Raw genomic sequence first — 15,551 nt, 5'->3', positions numbered from 1 at the left:
TGTTCGGTTTACCTGTTCGAGACGCTGCAGTTTCCATTAAACCTTTTTTTTTTTTTTTTTTTTTAAACAGTCACCTCTTTCAGTAGTCGAGTATTCCACCTGTTTGTATCTTCGGCGTATAAGAGAAAAAATTACATAAAACTACCGCAGAGGATTGGGAAGTAAACAAAAGGCTTCATTCGCATCACGGAACCCGCTACTCCACACTGTCAGCTTTGATTAATCTTTCTCCTCTGTCAATGAGTCACTGACAGATGCGGCTCTTTTATAACACAGGCCTCGGGCAAACCGAGCCGCCGCTGCACCGCCAACGATATCGACACCATGTAATCACTTACCCATTAAATTTGTGCGAACCTCATCACTAATCGCAGATTAAGTATCTGTGGCATTTGCTGTCAGTACCAACAGTGATTAACGATGGCCTGTTAGAAGGGCATCAAAAGAGCAGCCGGAACCTGCTGTGCTAATGAAAGCGTGAGAGCGTTAAGTCCAACGGTAGCCTATTGCCAGAGAACTCTAGTTAATTACAGGACCCAATGAAACTAAAAGTATACTGTATGTTACTAGTCACTGTTTATAAAAAGTCATCCTATACAAACAGTGATCGGTAAAAAACAGTAAACTTGTTGTTTCACTCGCTATCAAGATCACCACAGAAAGCCTAACCTAAAATGTTCGCATTTATAATTATCGGATGTTTACCGGCCACCTAATTCCGCGGGGAAATATTATTTGAATGCAATTTTAACCTACAGAGGGCGGTCTGGGACGTCTATGGATTCACTGCCAGTGGTAGTGACAAAGAGGTGTAAGGTACCCCTTCCGTTGAAGCTACATCTTGTGCCATATTTCCCACATTTACAATTTTGTATCGCATCTGCAGATATCGAGTAGCATTCAGTGAATAAAGCGTTGTAAGGTACCCCTTCCGTTGAAGCCATATCTTGTGCCCTATTTCCCACATTTACAATTTTGTATCGCATCTGCGAATATCGAGTAGCATTCAGTGAATAAAGCGGCACTGCAGAAAGAACACAGTCGGGAACCAGATTTGAGTTCCCACGCCGGCTGAAGGAGGCGATGGACCACGTCGCGTTTCCAGTGGAAGGTTGGTGTCAGCCGCTGTGTCTAGATATGATGACGTCCGTTACTTCAGCAGAGAGTTACGTGGCGAAAGCAAAATTATTCTGGCGCCAAACAAGCAATCTTTCTTCAAAATTACTTGCTAATAGAAGTCGCCCTTCCATATAAAGGTGTTAGGAGAAGGCTACAGGTCCAGTACTACGACGCCAGAAATCGATCATCTTAATAAATAAGTCAATAACGTTTACGATAGCAAAAATGTTCGGCTACACGAGTGTAAGTATAAAGGTACAGGCTGCGCGCCATGGTCGCCAGTCGCTGATAGGATGCCTTCCGGTCCAGTCTGTCGTAAGAACATGCTCTCAGGAAATTATTAGTTTTCAGCTAATCATTATCAAATGTGTGTCGTTATTATCAGTTTATGATATTTAAAAAGTTAGTACATCATAAATGCTTTCCTTTTTAACATTATTCCGAATAATATAGCTTCCTACTTCTGCATTTATAGTCACAGGGAGTATAACTGCACTTTACTCAGAACCTCACGGCGCTGACCCAGCTTCTGCGATGGACGTAAACTTCGGGAGTTTTTCGGCAAAACAGTTTGAAAGAACCCTACACGACTGATGCATTCTTCTCGGGTTATCAGCCGAGTGGTAGCCGTAGCCAGAAGATGATAGGTACGAAACTCATTGAAACGTTGCGACAAAACGACGCTACCACTCAGCTGATAACCCGAGAAGAAATCATCAGTGGAACACGCCGAGAAAAACTGCACTCGCATAAAACCTACACGACGACCGACTAATGTAGTCCAAGGACGGATTTTATTAATATCCGTAAAACTCGGACAGAAAAGCAGGCCAGTCGAACATTACGCCTCTTATACCATCCTCTACAGACTAAGTCTCTAAACTGAGACATTTCTGGAGGTCAGCACAACTGAGGGATTCTTGCACAGTCTTGTGAAGTAGTTCTATATGTATTTTCCGAGAACTGTCTTGAGCTGATAGTTTGACAACCCAGACTCAATGGAAATATTTTAGACCATGTAGCTGCAAAAAGTTGTGACCTTAGCGACAGTATCATTATAAACGGTTACACAACGACTGCATGATGTCACAGTATGGCTCAAAATTAATGCCGTCACATAGCTGGTATTACCCTGCTGGAAAAAATTCACAATACCACTGCTGTGACGTGCTGTGTTTCTATGAAGGAAGAGAACAGTATCGACATAAAGAGCAAAATGTTGTTATCACGCGACTAGGGACAGAGTGGTTCGCGAGTTGGCTCTATCCCTTTTTTTGTTGCGTTTTACCATAGCAATTCAGCACTATTAGACATCATCACTGATACGAATCAACATTACCATGATAGTTGGAAGTAAGTCTCGAGGAATAGTAGCGTGGCAAGGATGAAGACCTAAAGGACGAGATGAAAAGTAATTACACAGGGTGTAACAAAACAGAGCGGCACATTGCAAGACGCTTTCCTAACACATAAACGAATTATGTTACGCGAACATGGGTTTGGAAGCGCTTTTTTTTTCAATGTTACGACTCATTTTCTCCAGCGCATTAATCATGGGAAACACAGAAGAACAGAACGTTAAAATCACGGAGAACGCGCACGCACTCTTGATGACTCCTGGATACGTTGTGCCCCACCAGTATTTTGTTTTACATGTACCTGTTGCCATGCAAAGTACCGGGAGATCAAAATGTCAGCATAAATTAGAAAACGGAATAAATCGCGGAATAATGTAGATAGAGAGGTACAAATTGACACACATGCTTGGAATGACACGGGGTTTTACTAGAATAAAAAAAAATACAACAGATCAAAAAATGCTCGACAGATGTCGCTTCATCTGACCAGAACAGCAATAATTAGAATAACAAAGTAAGACAAAGCAAAGATGAAGCTCTATACAGGAGATGCTTAATATGTACACCATCATTCCTCAACAACAGCTGTAATCGAGGAATAATGTGAACAGCACTGTAAAGCATGTCCGGAGTTATGGTGAGGCATTGGCGTCGAATGTTGTCTTTCAGCATCCCTAGAGATGTCGGTCGATCACGATACACTTGCGACTTCAGGTAAACCCAAAGCCAGTAATCATACGGACTGAGGACTGGGGACCTGGCAGGCCAAGCATGACGAAAGTGGCGGCTGGGCACACGATCATCACCAAACGACGCGCGCGAGAGATCTTCCACGCGTCTAGCAATATGGGGTGGAGCGCCATACTGCATAAACATCGCACGTTCCAGCCGGTGATTATCAGCCAGGCTCGGGATGACGCGATTTTGTAACACATCGGCGTACCTCTCACCCGTCACGGTAGCAGTCACTCACGTCTTGCTATCCAGCACCATCTGTCAGATATTTTGTGAACTTAGTTTTTTTTTGTTCTAATAAAACTCCATGTCAGTCCAAGCATGTGTGTTAATTAGTACCTCTCTATTTACATAATTAAGTGGTTTTTTAAGTTTTCAAATTTATGCTGACTTTTTGATCATCCGGTACGTCATTGCTTGTTTACAGGTTAGATGAACTACTCCAGCGGTCAGTACGACCTTTGCAAGCAGACTGGTTACTACGTAGAATTAATGACAGGCTTGGCGCTTGCTGTGGCAGTGTTTACACATGCGCAGACGTGAGATGGTCATTTGGTGTATATATTACATTACGGAAATGGCGTTCACGCTCAGCGTTAGTACCTGGAGAGATTTCCAGGCCGAAGGTGCCCCGACGGGAAAACTTTTGACGCCCCTGATCGTCGACCTCGGAAATATGGGACATTTAAGCCTGATACACGCGACCGAGAGGCCTAGAAGGACAAGAACACCGTAACGGGAGGCGGCAATTCTTCATGCAATAGACGACGGCTCTAGTGTCAGTACAAGAGATTAAGCGGCAACTCCGAATATTGACCACATGACTGTCTGGCGAGTGTTACACGAGGACCAGCTGTGTACATCTACAGCGTGTGACGCACTATAAGCAGCGGATTTTACTGTTCGTATACACTTCTGCAAATAGTTTATTCGTAATTTTAGTACAACGGTGCTGTTCATAGATGAGGCGTCGTTTCATCTAGACGGGATTGTTAATTTTCACAATCAGCATGTATGGGCACACGTCCGTTCTTACGCAAGTCATCAACAAAGATTTTCTGTCAACGGTTGGGCCGGCATTGTTAGTGCTGTTTGATAGTCTTCACTTTGTTCCACCCAGGCTCAACGGACAGCGATCATAATTTCGCAGTGAATTTTCTACCTAATCTGCTCTCAGGCCTGCCTTCGGCTGTGCGACAAAGCGTGTACTTCCTGCCCGATGGAGCACCTCCTTATTTTAGTGTTAATATCCGTAGGCGTCTAAATAACAGATTCGGTGACAGGTGGATAGGTAGAGATGGACCAATTGACTCGCCCCCACGCCCACCAGACCTACACCCATCGGACTTTTATTTGTGAGGGCATTTGAAAGCTCATATGTATGGAATGCTACTACAAGTGGCTCAGTTTCTTCGTGCTCGTGTTATTGAGACTCTGCGTAGCAAGTTGAAATCAACAGGGTAGAACAGTGGACGAGGTCTTGGTAAGCCAAACATTGCTGTAGAACTGTGACTCCAAAGGACACTGGATGACTCGAAACGAGTGATGTGATGTCATGATTTACACTGCGCCCTGTGCCAATCCCAAGGAAGTATCTGTGATTTGTCGACCGCATGAGGAACGTTACCTGCCTACGTGTGTGGTGCCCACAGCGAGGTACAGAAGACGTATTGCACATCATTGCGATACTTTTTGTAGTAACTGTGCGGTCACTTTATTGCGTTTAAGAAAACGTTAAATGCGGAACCATATGACCACATTCTACTGAACCGTCTACTACATACAGTGGAGGAATAGATCGGAGACGATGATTCTATTAGATTAACAATGCACACTCTCAGAAAGAAGTATCCATGAATCAATGGCTTGTGGACATTGACATTCCTGACTTGCCCAGGCCCACCTTAACATAACGCAACATCCCTGCGATGAGACAGAATATCGACATCTCTATAGAGATGTTCCAGTGCCCAATACCACTAAGCTCTCTGGTTTCGGCTTTTGAGGAAGACCGGGCTGCCATTACTCCAAATTCAGACACCTCATTGAAAATATCCCCTGCAGAATTCAAGCCGTCATGAAGGCGAAGGGTGGACTCATGTTAAAGTCCTCTAACAGGTTTCAAGATACGTGTCACTTTATGGTGTTGACCGTCTGACCTGTTTATTGATAGCTTATTATCTCCATTTATAATACACTACTGGCCAATAAAATTGCTACACCACGAAGATGACGTGCTACAAACGCGAAATTTAACCGACAGGAAGAAGATGCTGTGATTTGCCAATGATTAGCTTTTAAGAGGATTCACACAGGGTTGGCGCTGATGGTGACACCTACAACGAGCTGACATGAGGAAGTTTTTCAACCGATTCCTCATACACAAACAGCAGTTGACCGGCGTTGCCTGGTGAAACGTTGTTGTGATGCCTCGTGCAAGGAGGCATCCATCACGTTTCCGACTTTGATAAAGGTCGGATTGTAGCCTATCGCGATTACTGTTTATCGTATCACGACATCGCTGCTTGCGTTGGTCCAGATCCAATGACTGTTAGCAGAATATGGAATCGGTGGGTTCAGGAGGGTAATACGGAACGTCGTGCTGGATCTCAACGGCCTCGTAACGCTAACAGTCAAGATGACAGGCATCTTATCAGCATGGTTCTAACGGTTCGTGCACCCACGTCTCGATCCCTGAGTCAACAGATGGAGACTTTTGCAATACAACAACCATCTGCAAGAACAGTTCGACGACTTTTGCAGCAGAGTGGACTATCAGCTCGGAGACCGTGGCTGCGGTTACCCTTGACGCTGCATCACAGACAGGAGTGCCTGCGTTCGTGTACTCAACAACGAACCTGGGTGCACGAATGGCAAACCGTCGTTATTTCTGGTGAATTCAGTTTCTGTTTACAACATCACGTTGGTCGCATCCGTGCTTGCCGACATCGCGGAGAGCGCACATTGGAAGAGTGTAAACGTCATCGCCATACTGGCGTATCACCTGGCGTCATGGTATGGGGTGCCATTGGTTACATTTCTCAATCACCTCTTGTTGGCATTGACGGCACTTTGAACAGTGGACGTTACATTTAAGATGTGTTACGACCCGTGGCTCTACTGCTCATTCGATCCCTGCGAAACTCTAATTTCAGTAGAATAATGCACGACCGCATGTTGCAGGTGCTTTACGGGCCTTTCTGGGTACAGAAAATGTTCGACTTCTGCCCTGGCCAGCATATTCCCCATATCTCTCACCAATCGAAAACGTCTGGTCAATGGTAGCCGAGCAACTGGCTCGTCACAATACTCCAGTAACTACCCTTGATGAACTATGGTATCGTGTTGAAGCTGCGTGGGCAGCTTACCTGTACACGCCATCCAAGCTCTGTTTGACTCAAAGCCCCGGCGTATCAAGGTCGTTATTATTGCCAGAGGTGGTTGTTCTTAGTTGCTTCCTCAGTATCTATGAAGCCAAATTGCGGTAAAATGTAATCACATGTCAGTTCTAGTATAATATATTTGTCCAATGAATACCCGTTTAACATATGAATTTTTTCTTCATGTAGAAACTTTAATGGCCAGTAGTGTAATATACTTAGTAAAGTTCTAAACCGACTCTACTAGCATCAATACACAAGCACCTTGCCATTTTTATTCACTTTATTTTCAATAGAAACTAACATTCATGTGTACACGGCGTTCTAAAAGTACTATTTTAAACGCGTGGGGTAGGTTCCTCACACCATAAAAAAAAGTTTATGTGTGATAGGCGATTGTCTTATTTGCCAAAACGATTTTCAGGTAGTTTTGCACATGAGTATGAATGAAACTGTGAATTTCATAAGTGTGCTCAAGATCAATTGTATCGATATAACCATAATCTGTGTCTCTTCCTGGCATATTTGTCATAGATGTTACTTCTGTTGAAGAGAGCAGCAGATAGCGTGTGCTACACAGTCTATGTACCTGAAAAGAATGGAAGCTGGCCTACCGTCTAGAGGCAGCATTATTTAGAAAAGGATTCAGTAATAGAATATTTTTGAGGAATGTTAATGATATTAAGCATTGTTTCATATTTGTAACTGTGTAGTTTCTTGTAGTTAGGGCATAGTGTTTGGCTGAGGTTTACAGCAGAATTTTATAATGCAACGTATGGTTTAATCTTATGGTTGAAACAAGTGTTAAGGAAAGTAATTGTACACACGAGAGTTATTAGGAAATATTTTGCTAACTTGTCTATGTGTGTGAACTTTGTGAAAATGTGAATTCTTGCCATGGTTTAATGAAGCATAGATTAACTTGGAGTCTTTGTTCTCCTTTATCAGTCGTTAAATTTAGTTCCTCATTTTCAGTTACTTCTATGATCGTTTGCATACTCACACTGCAAACCGCGAGTTGTGGACTGAGAAGAATTTTTATGAAAAATGTAAGATACATTTTTACACTGCCCATCGCTAGTATGGCTACAGAAATAGGATTTTTGACAGTCTCGTCATTATTATTTATGGTGAAAGGTTACAGAGCAGTCAATGCTACGTGCGCACAGGTAGGGCAACAAATTTAATTATCTACAAAGTTCATGTCCACTGTAAGGTACAGTGATTGTCGGAATGTATTTGCGGGAATACCGTATCAATTCAGACGCCTAATACCAGCAGAAGATCTTGTGAATTGTCAAGCACTTTCATCAGAATGATAGATGCGTTATATTTTAAGTTGATTTGCTGTGCAATTGCATTACCAGTTCTGGTACATGATAGTGAGGAAGACTAAATTCAGGCCAAACAATTTAACCTTTTATTTGGCAGTGTGCTCTCAATCAACATAAAAATTTCACGCTGTTTTCAATAACATGTTTCAAGTTTTGTCCTTGGCAGGGTAATTCTGCTTGCATTCAAGATTTAAAGTCTCAAATAGAGCGATAATCTGTTTTATGTGGTGAAAAGTTCCTGAATAGTGTGCATCTCCAGCAGTCATCTTGCAAGGTTGTGTTAGCATCAGTTAAAAGTGTAGCAATTTGATGAGAGTTGTACTGTTTTCAATTCTACATAGAAAATTTCGGGGTACACGGAATAAACGGAAAAGAATAAATCTTCAGGGAGAGCTTTTATACAGATGCGTCAGCCAATTCTTAACCGGGACACTTCAAACGGATTTATCTTTTCTGGGAAGACGAAGCGCGGCTTTGAGTACTGGATGGACAATAAGACCAGAAGCAGAAGTAAACAGGAGCTTCTGAGCCAGTGAATGATATACAATATGTCGATGGTAGTCACTGGCCAGAGAATAAACCAAAAGTGATGCGAGAACTTTGCCGTCGGGTATAATCTAGTGTAAAATGTTCAAAATGTCGAAATATTATGCTTTTTATAGAAAAAAGGAATTGTTTCAAGACATTTCACATGCCATAGTTTAAAACGTAAGAATTTTTTTACGGCCACCGGAACAACTCTGTGGTATTTTTATTGCAGCTACCATGAGCCTTCTTTTGGCAGTGATACTTGCAGGTAAGACACTGTATTTCGAAACAATCTACGTAACATTGCATGTAAGACCATATACATCTAAATTACGCCATTTAATACTTTCTCTTAATAATACTTCTGTGAGTGCCAAATAAAGACTTAATATGAGTTATTTTCTTTGCAGTCATATAGCACATGTAAATTTAATTGCAAACCGACTGTTTTCTACCAGGGGTATTGTTTGATGCATTCGCTAGTCTGGATCTGGCATCGCATAGCTTGAGCTACAAATTCTTCCACTTCAAATTAATTTTCAGGTAGTCCTGCTGCTCACCTTCACAGAGATTACGCACTTCCATATCAAACAATAAGGGTTTAGATGTTTTACGTTAAACTCACCTAACATTACCGCTGGTGTAATTGGGTAATACAAACCGTAAACAAATGCGTGGAAGTATGATTTTTAGCACAAACCTACGTTTTTTTAATGGAACCCCGTTAGTTTTGTTAGCACATCTGAACATATAAACAAATACATAATCAGTTCCGTTTGTTGCATTGTAAAATGATAATTACATCCCGAGATATTGTAACCTAAGGTTGACGCTTGGGTACCACTCCTCCGCTGTTCGATCGTGTGTATCGGAGAGCACCGAATTACGTAGTGATCCAAAGGGAACGGTGATGGACCTTAGGTACAGAAGAGACTAGAACACCACATTACGTCCGCATGCTAACACCTTTTTATTGGTCTTTTTCACTGACGCACATGTACATTACCATGAGGGGTGAGGTACACGTACATACGTGGTTTCCGTTTTCAATTACGGAGTGGAATAGAGTGTGTCCCGACATGTCAGGCCAATAGATGTTCAATGTGGTGGCCATCATTTGCTGGCCTAATGAATGTCGTACACGTAGCAGTGCATCTGGTGTAATGTCGCCGCAGGCTGCCACAATACGTTGTTTCATATCCTCTGGGGTTGTAGGCACACCACAGTACACATTCTCCCTTAACGTACCCCACAGGAAGAAGTCCAGAGGTGTAATTAACATTTTGCAATTCAACAAACAGCACTGATTACGTATTTGTTTATATTCTATTAAACAATTACACTAGCCCCTCTCCTCACGTTCGGTATGTGGAATCGGTTCGTCAGTATTTGATGTGGTTTACGAAATATATCCAGCGGTAACGTTAGGTGAATATGTGTGTGTGTGTGTGTGTGTGTGTGTGTGTGTGTGTGTGTGTGTGTGTGTGTGTGTATGTGTTTGTCAGAAAACTCTTCATTTTCCATTCCTTAATGGAAGATTACAATTTAGGGGTGGCTGGGGGTTGGGGCGCATAATAAAACGCATAGTAAATACTCCATATGTTCTCCTCTTGCTTCTAAACACGCATGCCTTCATCGAATCATAGACTTTCGCATCATTTGAAATACCTACCGATGATTTTAAGCAGTTTGGCACGCTTAATGGTTTCTGCATCCGTGTGGTCTGCTACATAGACCAACTGTTTAAGATGCCAAGACAGACAATAATCCGAAGGCTTGAGGTTGGGAGAATGGGCAGGCCATGTAACTGGCGTTCTTTCACCTATCCATCTGCCAGTGTAGATACCAGCCAGTGAATCTCCAGCAATGCCACTGAAATGTGCTGGAGCTCCTTCGTCCATAAAACATTTGTTTCTTATTTGCAGGTATAATTAAGTCTCTGTAGACAGCGTCTGTAAGACGTACTGGGGAAAAGTGTGACACTATAAGACAACCACCTACAACTCCAAACCACATATCAACCATGAACTGATGCTGATGTCTAGTCTGAACTAGTGCACAAGGAGTACAGTCGGCCCGTATGTGTTGGCTGGGGAAATTTGTTATTGCACCTCTTTCAAACGGTGCCTCGTCTGTGGAGTAAACTGAAGAGACAACCAGCTCACTGCTAGGTTTTGCAAATAATCAACGGCTGAAGTTCTCCCCTGGTGGGTCATCAGCAGGTATAAGGGTCTGCACATGTTGAAGGTGATACGGATACATGAGTTGCTCGTAAATTACCCTCCATACTGAACATGGAGATGTCCACAAGCAGGCCCCTTTGTTTCGCTCTGATACCTGGCTCTTCTTCAGCAGCCCGTAGAACGTGCTGTTCCTGCCCAAGCGTGCTAGTAAGTCGTGGTCTTTGACGTTCAGTAGTCTTTGGTGTTACGGATCCTGTCTCTGCATCGCCACTGTACACGGCACTTAAGGTTGGGTGACTCGGTTTTCTTGGTCAGGAGACTCCGTCTGATACATGCCAGCAGCCTTTTGTCCATTACGATCGCTCGGTCGTACATAAAGGTATATCTGCCTGCTCACAAAGGCATGTCTGGACATAGCACTTTCAGTTAATTCACTATCTGTATCACATGTACAGTACACGGCACATATTATGAAGACAGACGAATGACGAATATAAACAAGTGTCCCTGGCAACACGACGGCATCTAGGATACAATGAGTCAAACAGCAGCATAGATAAATGAAGTTGTTGCGTTCTACCTGTAAACCCGTTGAATACAAACTTTCTTTAACTACTCGGAAACGAAAGCTCTTCAAACATATGTTTATATGAATTTTTCGTTTTGTTTTAGTGTAAGGAACCTGTCCCCAAAACTAGTAAAAGTATTTTTAAAACTCCCTCTACAGTATTGACCATCCAGCCTTCAAAGTATGCCACAAGCCTTGTACTTTCCAAGTTTCGCAGTGTCCACCAATATTTTTTTCCAATGCTTCGCATAGTTTTTACTTCGAGAATGGATTCTACGCTATGTAAAAAATTGTATAAATCGTATAAAATGACAGGGTGGACGTAAAGGTTAAGTACGTAGTATGAAAAAGCATGTACCATTTTCCGACATACTTCTCTTTAATATTTGAGAAAGACAGACAGCCTAGTGAAAAGTGTGTTGAAATAAGAAAGCATTCTGTAAGGTAGATTCAGGGCTTATTTGTAAGAATTACGAACATAGAGTACGTAAGGTAAATTGCCCCCAGTAACGTATTATCTTTTGACATATACCCTAGAAGCTCTAGCGGCAGATACGTCTAGAAAATACGCGACTGTTCTTACTGTATACACGTTAAGTTAAAAAGCAGTGGAGTACGGAATCTTCAGTGCAAGTCGTGTAGTTCTAAGTAATAAATGGCATTTTCGTCAATCTAAATAAGAGAAATAGAAAACAAATTTTTCGACACTCATTATCTATGGAACACACAGTCAACAAAAACAATGCAACGGCTTTTATCGTTTTCTCAATGGGTCCCTAACCTTTTCCAAGTGAATAAATGTAAATGTCGTGTGAGTAAGTCCTCCCGTCGTGTAGACCGTTCGCTGGGTGTAAGTCTTCGATTAGCCGCCACTTCGGAGACTTGTGCGTCGATGGGGATGAAATGGTAATGATAAGGACAACATCCAGTCCCTGCTTGGAGAAAATCTCCTACCCAACCAGGAATCGAACCCGGACCCTCAGGATTGACATTCTGCCGCACAGGCCTCTCAGCTACCTTGGCGGACACCTATCCAGCTAAACGACTATTAATATACAAGACAATAAGTATGATAATTTGCTGTTACGTTTTCGTTTTGCTCAGTATTTCGCTATATAGTCATTTCATTCTAATAAAAGCAATGATGACACTGAAGAAAACGTTTTTACACGCAATGCAAGATGCCCGTTTATACTTTCAGGCAATGTCGTTCATCATTCACGTCATTTTAAACTGATTACTACAGCTCCCTTCTGATAAGCCAGCAATAATTATTACGAATGAGAAGACACTGTCGAATTATAAAACATACACTTTTGTGAAATAAACAATTTAAATGTTGCATATCGTTTTGTGGGATCTTTCCCATAAAGCCGTGTCCATACTGCAAGAAGTTGTACTGTATCTATTACTTAAACCTAAGTGCTGATTATTTAAATGGAGGCTACAGCCGGCGACGGTAGATAGCGAGTCTAAAGTGGAGAAGTTTGTATGCTGCTGCGTACACACCTGTTGCAAATGACGTATGACTAACACGCCGTTCTGTACTCGGCGCTCGGTATGCAAACTCCAGTGACATTCGTGGGTGATATACGCCGGCGTAAAGTAATTAGCGAGGCCGTGTTGTAGGGATTTATGTTCCATGCGTGCCGGTGTGCCATACGCGCGATTTATTGAACTCTGACTCTCATATGACTGAGCAAACAAAACTGCGATACACCGGCGGTCATGACAACAGTTTGGCTTCCTAACAAACAAAGCGAAGTGTACTTTCTGTTCCCCAATGTGTTCACCTGGCCTACCTCTTCTATTCCACGACATGGTGTCGTTGGTTGTGAGGCAGTAAATGAGCAACTAATGCTTACAGAAAACGGATTTATGTATACAGATAGTCTTGGTAAAGCTTCTACACCGGATGCTACCTTTCCCACCTGCATGAAGTATTACAAGGCAACTGATCAATCAGCGATAAAATAAGTTTGATTCGACCATACTATTTTTCTCTTTGTGACGATCTTCAAACGATTAGCTCCAAAAGAAAGTTAAAGATTATTGTTGGAGTCCAAGAAACATTTTATTGAATGCATCACTACACTTCAGAGTGACAGAGATACATGACATTATAAAAGGATGGTTCTATAAGGATAACTGTAATGAATCTTCATTAGCAACTCAGAAATAACGGTCAACATCTCTGCCAAAGACGTTGTTCTGCGAGAGACTGTTATTACAACCTTTTCTTGTGAATGGAATGAAGTCTTGGAGAGAGAGAGAGAGAGAGTGAGAAGGAGTCAAGTTACATCTGGTCATGAAGTGTGCCGGTACTTATTTTCGTATATTATTTTTCATTTTTGGAGAGATATGTTGTAAATTCTTGCAGAAGACTTCGAAATGTACTGTAATAGCGCATTTGCCGAGACATTCAAGCATAGTAATTAATTTGGTCAGGAATTTAGTAGTGGAGATTTTATGATAATGTAACAATTTGTGATTTACCGTCTTTTTAAAAACGATAGTAAGTTTCCGTGCTTGTGAGAAAGTGAAGAGAATTAATTCAGGTTTATCTGCTATTAATGAAAAGTGAACTTTTAATATTTCTTTTAAAATAATTTGTCTTAGTGGGGTACACTATTGTTAATTCCGTTACTTCATTGTTTTTTCATCTATCAGCATTCGTCTCAGTATGTCAAGCTTCACATATATAATTTTACTTTACTTTCCTGAGTTTCTCAGCAGCAGAACTTTGATACTGATTATTCCAGTAATGAGATTTATTAGTACAAACGTTTTGCGAATGTGTCTATAGTTTAAAGCACGCATCGCTCATGACGTTGCTGGTAGTATCAACTTTTATTTTTTAACTAGGATGGCAACAGCAGCCACGTAGTTTGGAGATTGCAGCAGCATAGCATTTTTCCATCGCAATCATGTAGGCCATTTATAATTTACCCGTGGTACAGTTAACATTTCAACAATGACCCACTTTTCAGACAGGGAATATTTGGTAGTTATTTATATTTCATACTTTTCTCGAAGTCAGCCTGTTTCGATGATACCTAACACAAGAGTTTTCTTAAGTACAACAGAACATACTGTACTACCCCCAAGAGCGCTTCAGTACACGGTTTAATGTTGCATTTCTGCTTAACTTATGTATTGCTAATCAGGTTTCAAAAACTACGAGAGTGCTTATGAACTTAACTACGAGCTTGTCTTTCTCTAATTGGGAGCTCAGTTTCACATTACCACGTAGACAATAAACCAGTGAATATAATTATACATTACCATTCAACAAAAAACTAATTGGGCACTTTCAGGGTCAGTTTTCAACGTAGAATATGTGTACAATTTAGACTCATCCGCATTCTTCAGCTTAGGAGTACGTTTCCAATTGCCTCATCATTTCAGTCATACACTGTGATGCAACTATTACCCGTACCACTGCAGAACTGTGCCTACCGTAAGCCCGGAGTGTGGACGCTCTTCTCACAATGTGTCATTCTTGTGGCGCAATGATCATGTGGCAAGAAGTGTTACTTTTTGAAGTTCCTACGAGCTGGACAAATCTGTCAAATTCTCAGACGTGCAACTATATTGAACAGAGTACATTAATAAACAGTGAGGAGACTGAAGAGGAAATTAGAGTTATTTATTTATATGACCTTTTAGCGCTATTCAGTATTTTAGCCGTGGCAACTCAGATATGCCAGTTGCATGTTTATATTATGCAACAGCACGAATGAGTTTATATGAATTAAGAGCACACTTAATTATGTAAACAGGTAAATTATGGTGATCTAATACAGGCGGGTCAAAGTAAATGTGGGCTGAGAAATATTTTATGAAATATGAAAAAAAAAAAAACAGGATTTAAGTTTTATCATCTCAAAATGGTGTTGCCGAAGGTCATATGATACAGCTATATATCAGCTTTTGAGGACACCTTAGTCATTCAGCTTTTATCACAGTACAGGTGGCGGTAATGGACTAGAGTAGAAATGGTTGAAACCCACATTTAGTACACGAAAAGTTTCATTAAGAATGGGGCCACTTGACGGTGGATGCAACATTATTTAGCGAGTGGTCACAGCGTAAGCAGACGCACGAATTGTGTGTGTTCAATTTATTTTCCAGGAAAATGTTTAAATCTGAGCTTGGTTGTTGTACAAGTGTAATAGAATTTCAGCACTAGATGTGACACATGACTGGAATGACGTTCCTCTTTGTAATTGGTGTGACAGTACAATACATGTGAAGTCAAAATTACGACTATGACGTGTTGTTCAGTAGATTGGGGATCTATTATGAAGGAAACAAAACAAACTGGCGTACCTCCTTATATTCTG

This window comes from Schistocerca gregaria, chromosome 1 (genome assembly GCF_023897955.1).
Source record: "Schistocerca gregaria isolate iqSchGreg1 chromosome 1, iqSchGreg1.2, whole genome shotgun sequence".
Taxonomy (NCBI): domain Eukaryota; kingdom Metazoa; phylum Arthropoda; class Insecta; order Orthoptera; family Acrididae; genus Schistocerca; species Schistocerca gregaria.
The sequence above is the reverse complement of the archived record's forward strand: the minus strand, read 5'-3'. Positions refer to the sequence as shown.